Source organism: Polypterus senegalus, chromosome 14 (genome assembly GCF_016835505.1).
Source record: "Polypterus senegalus isolate Bchr_013 chromosome 14, ASM1683550v1, whole genome shotgun sequence".
Taxonomy (NCBI): Eukaryota; Metazoa; Chordata; class Cladistia; order Polypteriformes; family Polypteridae; genus Polypterus; species Polypterus senegalus.
The window spans coordinates 11,530,307-11,536,810 of NC_053167.1; positions in this window are offsets into that span (position 1 = coordinate 11,530,307).

Below are 6,504 nucleotides of genomic sequence, written 5' to 3' on the forward strand. Positions count from 1 at the left end.
AGTTTTTGGAATTGTCTTCATGCCATGTGCTGCCCGCCTGTTTCTAGCTGAGGCATGGAGTAATTGGCCCTGCAGTGTTCTCTGGCTGAGTGTAGTTTCAAGGTGCTGAGCAGCACAAGCAGAATAAATATTTTGGACCAGAAAATGAATCAAGGTCAAAACACCAAAGGAAGGGTCATTACCAAACAACACTGACCAAGAAGCCGAGTGCCAAAAATAACAGCGTTAAGCAAGTTTGGAGACAGAAAGGGAAAAGCTTCAAAACCAGAGCAAGATTAGAAGCGCATAAAGTAAGGGTTATGTTTTCAGAGTTTATTCAAATCATGGCTAGCAAGTAGAGTGTTGTGTCTCTATTTATACCAGCATGTTGATGTTCAATGTGTCTTAATGACACCCATCATGTGCTTAACAGCCACATAGCAGCATAGCCATCAAAAGTTCCAAAATTGTGGTGCCCAAAGGAGCAAACACTCTAAATGATGGTAACCATCCATCCATCATCCAACCCGCTATATCCTAAGTACAGGGTCTTGGGGGTCTGCTGGAGCCAATCCCAGCCAACACAGGGTGCAAGGCAGGAAACAAACCCTGGGCAGGGCACCAGCCCACCGCAGTGATGGTAACCATCATAAACAAAATTGTTACATGATGACAATCAATCAAATAATGATAAAATTTAAATGATCATTAATAAATATTAGGGGTGGCATGGTGGTGCAGTGATAGCGCTGCTGCCTCGCAGTTAGGAGACCTGGGTTCACTTCCCGGGTCCTCCCTGCATGGAGTTTGCATGTTCTTCCAGGTTAGGTGCATTGGCGATTCTAAATTGTTCCTAGTGTGTGCTTGGTGTGTGTGTGTGTGCACTCTGCGGTGGGCTGGCATCCTGCCTGGGGTTTGTTTCCTGCTTTGCATTCTGGGATTGGCTCCAGCAGAACCCTGTGACCCTGTAGTTAGGATATAGCGGGTTAGATAATGGATGGATTGATAATAAATATTAATGTGTTTTGAAAATACATTTTAGGCAAATATTATTTTTATTCCCTATTTGAAAACAGCTGAAGGAAGCTTATAAGATAGGATGAATGTCTTATAAATATTTTAATGGGTTCTTTGATGATCATCTTTATTAACTCGGGGCAATTGCAGGCACTTTCCTCGGTACAGGGTATCTTCAGTCCATCAATGGATGAGCTTCAAATTACATCATTTTTATGCTTGTATTGTCACCATTTTGCCTGATCTCAAACGTGTCTGTTTTTTGTGTCAGAGAATTACTGATATTTATTTTTTCAATATCCAGCTACCTTTTGCGTTGTATAGTTTTTTCTCTTATTTTGGCTACCATTTAGTTTGTTACTGCTGCTGACGTTTTGTTAGCTCGTCATTAGGATAGTGTCCTCAGATGTTGTGACTTGTGGTAATCGATACTGTAGGTTTAAAGGGAGGCTGAAAGTTCATTTTCATATATGAACTCAAAACCCAAACAAACTTTTTCTAAAATTTACCGTTGTCTCAGATCTCCACTCACTGGCGCCTCAGCCACTGCCTGCATGCTCTTTGCATGTTCTCCTCATGTCTATATCCAAGTTCTCTTCAGCTTCTTCTCAAAGATCTTCCGCTCCAACCTGACCCCTGACCAGTGAGTAATGACACCTTGTGATTGGTTGCCATCCTTAGTTTATATTTTCTTGCCCTCAGCCGACTGGTAGAGACTGCAATATCTTGAAAATCTGAAATGGAAAAAGAAGGTCCAGAAAATGGATGGATAGGTGAGAGACAAACTAAAATAAATAAAAATGTATAAAGAGATAAGCAGTTTAGGAAATTGATGGAGGGGTGGAGACATGAGTCAATACAATAAACCGACTTAAAGTAAAACTCTAAGGCCACCAGAGGACACCAGGTCTGCTCTAAGTGGTGGATTTCTGAAGTTCTCAGACTAGCTGATCTCCATTCACTCTACTGAGTGTTAAACAGCCATCACAACACATCAATCATATGTGTTATCAGAAAAGGAGCATGTCGTCCAGAATGGAGAATTTAAACACTTTGTCATTCAAATCAGTAGAGTGAATACAAAGAAGCTGTGCGGATTTGATCCCGTGTCGTTTATCGATCAAGTGGTGATGTCTGACTTATCAGTGAGATGAGATTTATGAACTGATTATATTAAAAAGAGCAAGAAATATTGAGAAAATACTACAAAGTTAATGGAGAATAATAATACATTAAAGTGAAAGACATTCTGTATTATATAGTGCCTTTGTGTTGACAATACAAACTACAGTTACTAATGGAAACTCACATTTTAGTTTCTCAGGCAAGTATGATTCTCTCGGGGTCAAACAGCAAGGCCGACATTGAAACTTAACCCGCATTCTTGTGGCAGAGCAATAAGGTGACGGCAAGTTGAGTTTGAGCAAAGAAGGAACCCAGTGTTGGCTTATAAACCTCTGTAAAGAAAACCAAAGTGAACATTCAGATAATCGCATCCGAGTGTCACTGTGTATTGGAGCAGGAGTCACTTCACTGGATGGAGCTCAGGGCTTCAGCTCGGGTCTCCAATTTCTACTCCATCACACTGGACATCGAGTCAGAACCTGCAGGCAGTGACCATCCAGCACACAGTGGTCATCCACATCTGCACTGACTTCTACAATAATATTTTAATCTAAATCCAAACATATTTATACAAATAGTTTAAGAAAATTAAAAGTTAATATGAAAATAAAAACCAACACTGGATATGTGTAAATGCTGCTCTCTCGTGGTCACATATGGAATTAACAAATAAACACTTTTCTTACATCTTTTAATCATTTGTCCAGTCTTTTTAAACATTAAGGCTGTGTTGAACCCTTGGCACAACTCATTTCAGGCCAAACGTAGCCTCTGCTCTTTGCATTTCCTTGTGCTGATTTTCTCTTAAAGAGCTTTACTGGGTTTTCTCTTGAAGAGGTTTGACTGGCTAGTTATGTTGGGTGGGGTAGGACCAGGGTGGTATGAGACATGAGACGGGACTGACGTGAGGCATGGTGAGATCGGTGGGGACACACCTGGCATTAAGAGGTTATTTATTGTCCTGCACCAGTCTGAACAGCCAGCCAGTGAGCAATAGGGGGTATTTATTCTCAACAGCACCACAGAGGAGTCCATGTTCTGTTAGTGATTTTCAGGTAAACATATCTAATGTTTTAACAGGAAGAAAGAGGAATTATTACGGGATTTCATTATAATGTATTGGATTTTTTTTTTTTATTAAATTGGGGTTCCATTTAGCATGTAAATTTTCAGCAGGTCATAGAGGACTGGCAGCATGTTAATTTTGTTTCTAAGTATATTGCAATTCTGAAAATAAAACCTCCAAATATTTGTCCAGTATGAGCATTTTATACAACTCCAAAACATAATTTCTTTATTAGTTTGATCTCTCTGACAGACCAGTTACTCACCCATGGATGCCACAGCTGTTGATTTACCGATCGATCTAAGTTCCTACCATCACCTATGGCCATGAGCTGTGTGTATTGACCGAAACACTAGATGGCAAATACGAGCTGAGAAAATGTGTTTAAGGGTGTCTAGCCTCCAGAGGGAGATCGGCTAATTTCCATCCAGCCTTGGTCTTCCCCTAGGCTCCCTCCCATTTGGACAAGCTTGAAACATCTCCCCAGACTGGCGTCCAGAAAGCTTCTTATCCTATCTGCGCTCCTCACCCCTTCTCGAAGGCTGAGCCTTGTGACGATGTGGGTTCTGGCTCCTGGCTCCATGCTCCCATTGCTATTTGGGAACCCTTGAACCCAACACCGTCGATAATGAAACCGAGTGAGCTAGTCAATGGAGGCAATAATTGAGCATCTGAGCAAGGGGATGGTTAAAAGTGAAACAGTGCTTTTATTAAAAGAAACAATCAAAACAGTGTTCCATAAATAGTGCAGTAGTTTCAAGTTCAATAAATAATCCAATAAAAGAACGTGGGGGTAAAACCAATAAATAGAAAAAACACAATCCTTAAAAACCAGAGGTTAAAATCTTCTTTAGGAAGCAGTTCTTAAAACAACAAGTCTGGTGCTTTTCTGGTAGCGTCTCACCTGCTTATCCCGTTTGGGCTTAGCAGCAGGCAAGACGTTCTCTGCAGCTGCCCTCTTCTACACACACACATGAGACTGGAGACCTCCCGATCGCTGGCTTCGGTCTGGCACTCATCCCAGTTCTCGAGACTTAGTTTCTACCAATGGCCAGGACCCACACATTGGGGACTCCACCACCAAGTCTCCCGACTTCCGCTGCCTTTCCACGGCCTTCTGCGGCTCGTCGCCTTCTACTGGTCACCCCGCTACCTGATCGCTCAGCGGGAGCAACATCCACTCAAACACCCGGGTGACGGCCTTACACCCAGCTTCCTCACAGCTGCCCTCGAGCGCTCGATCGCGCGCTCACCACACCCACACCCACACGCACCGCCTGCTTCCTCGCTCCCTGTAACCCCCGTCCTCTTTTCCTCTCTTTTTTAATCTAGATCTTTTTTTTTTCATTTTTCCAACCCTCACAACCGACTCGCGCTTCTTTTTAAATGACGAGGGGCCATCACAGCTGTAGCATTAGCCACGGAGCAATCACGGATGTGGGCAGTTCCTCACCTGTGCACTCCGTGAGAAACGCCCACAACGCCGACTGCCCCACGGCTCGCTACAACAACGCCCCCCTCACGAAGCCGCCTCGGGTGCGGTGATTATTTAAAATGAATGGCCTTTGCTCAACGAGCTGTGGACCCATAACACCACATTCCACCCCCTATAAAACTCCAGTTGCATGGGAGGCTCCACACCACTGCCAACCCAATGCAACTGGAGCTCAGGTCCACAGCTGTATAGCGTTGACCACAGACATAGAATTACTGGACGCCGCATGACCAGCAGCATCGTACGTCAACGTTGTCGCCATATTGCGAGTGTCACTGCTATGGAGTGAAGTAATGGATAAAGATGCCACACGCATGTGCTGCTTGGGATTGTACAAACCACTGTACGCTCCAAACCAGATCCCGGGGGATTACATTTCATAGGTAAGGCTGAACAATTGTTTTGGTTATATTTGGCCATTAGAAAATCCCGTTTTATAATCTTAGCACTCAATGTCACCTTACAGTAAAATTAAACAACCTTAGTAAAATTAAAACAAGAGAATGATAAATCAAAAAGCAATAATTAGCAAAGAAACAAAGATAACTGGCAGTAACTGTGCAAAATTCACAATTGGTATGCCAGTTTGAAAAGATAAGTTTTGAGGGCAGTTTAAAAATGTGTTCTTGAATCGAGCTGACGTATATTAGAGGGAAGGGAATTCCCGAGTTGAGAAGCACTATGAAAGTGAGTTCCCATAGCACTGAGTTTGATGTGTGATACAGAAAGTACAGCTGCAGATGAGAATCTGAGTGAGCGAGACGAGTGTCAGTCTGTAGGAGATCAGTGAGGTTGTGGAGAGCTTTAAATGTTCAGAGCGATATTTAGTATTGTATTTTGTAGTTAATAGGGAGCCAGTGAAGTTGAGAGAGAATAGGTGTAATATGTGCAATGGATTTAAAACAGGTTATTATCCTGGAAGCAGAATTTTGAATAAATTGTAAGCGATGGATACATTTTTGTGGGATGCCAGGTAGAATTGCATTACAGTAATCTATATGTGAGGTGACTCGGGCATTAACCAATAATTCAGCACTGTGTTGCTTAAGAACAGGACAAGTCTAGAAATGTTTCGGAGATGGAAGAAGGCAGTCCGAAAAATGTTACTTATATGGGAGGAATTATTTAAAAATAATAAAAATTATTTAATAATTGCCATTATTAGTGTATAAATGGATATACATAATTGCACATGTAAACGATTCGCCAAAATCTGTTGTATATAAACGATACTGTTTTAAACGTTATTGTTTTTTCATCAGAAAACCCGGGGGGTATTCCAGAAAGCAGGTTATGTGACATACCCGGGTAAGTTTAAGGGTAAGTTAGTGGATAACCTCAACTTTCGGTTCCAAAAACGGAGGTAACTTTCTGGGTATGTATGTAACCATAGCAGCTTACTCTCTGAAGATAACCTGCCACCGAGCAGGTTATGTTCCAGGGTAAGTTTGTTTCAGAAGGTCACTGAGCATGGCGTGCCCTTTTGATGACGATCCTGTGGACGTGGAAGCACAAATTATCCGAGGTTTTTTCCGCCGGGAGAGAGTAATAAGACCGCGTATTGATGTCTTTTCATTTCCAAATGATTTTTTAAAAGAGCGTTATCGGTTTTCAAAAGAATCGTTAATTTACTTGACCCATCTCTTGGCACCGCATATTGCACGTCACAAACCGCGGGTCTGCGCTTAGCACAGAAAACATTCTGTACATTTCACTTCGGTTTTTTGCCTCGGGGCATTTTTTGTATAATGTGGGCGATGCAGAGCATGTGGGAAAGGCAACTGTGTGTAGAGCCGTTCGCACAGTATGTCTGGCACTGAAA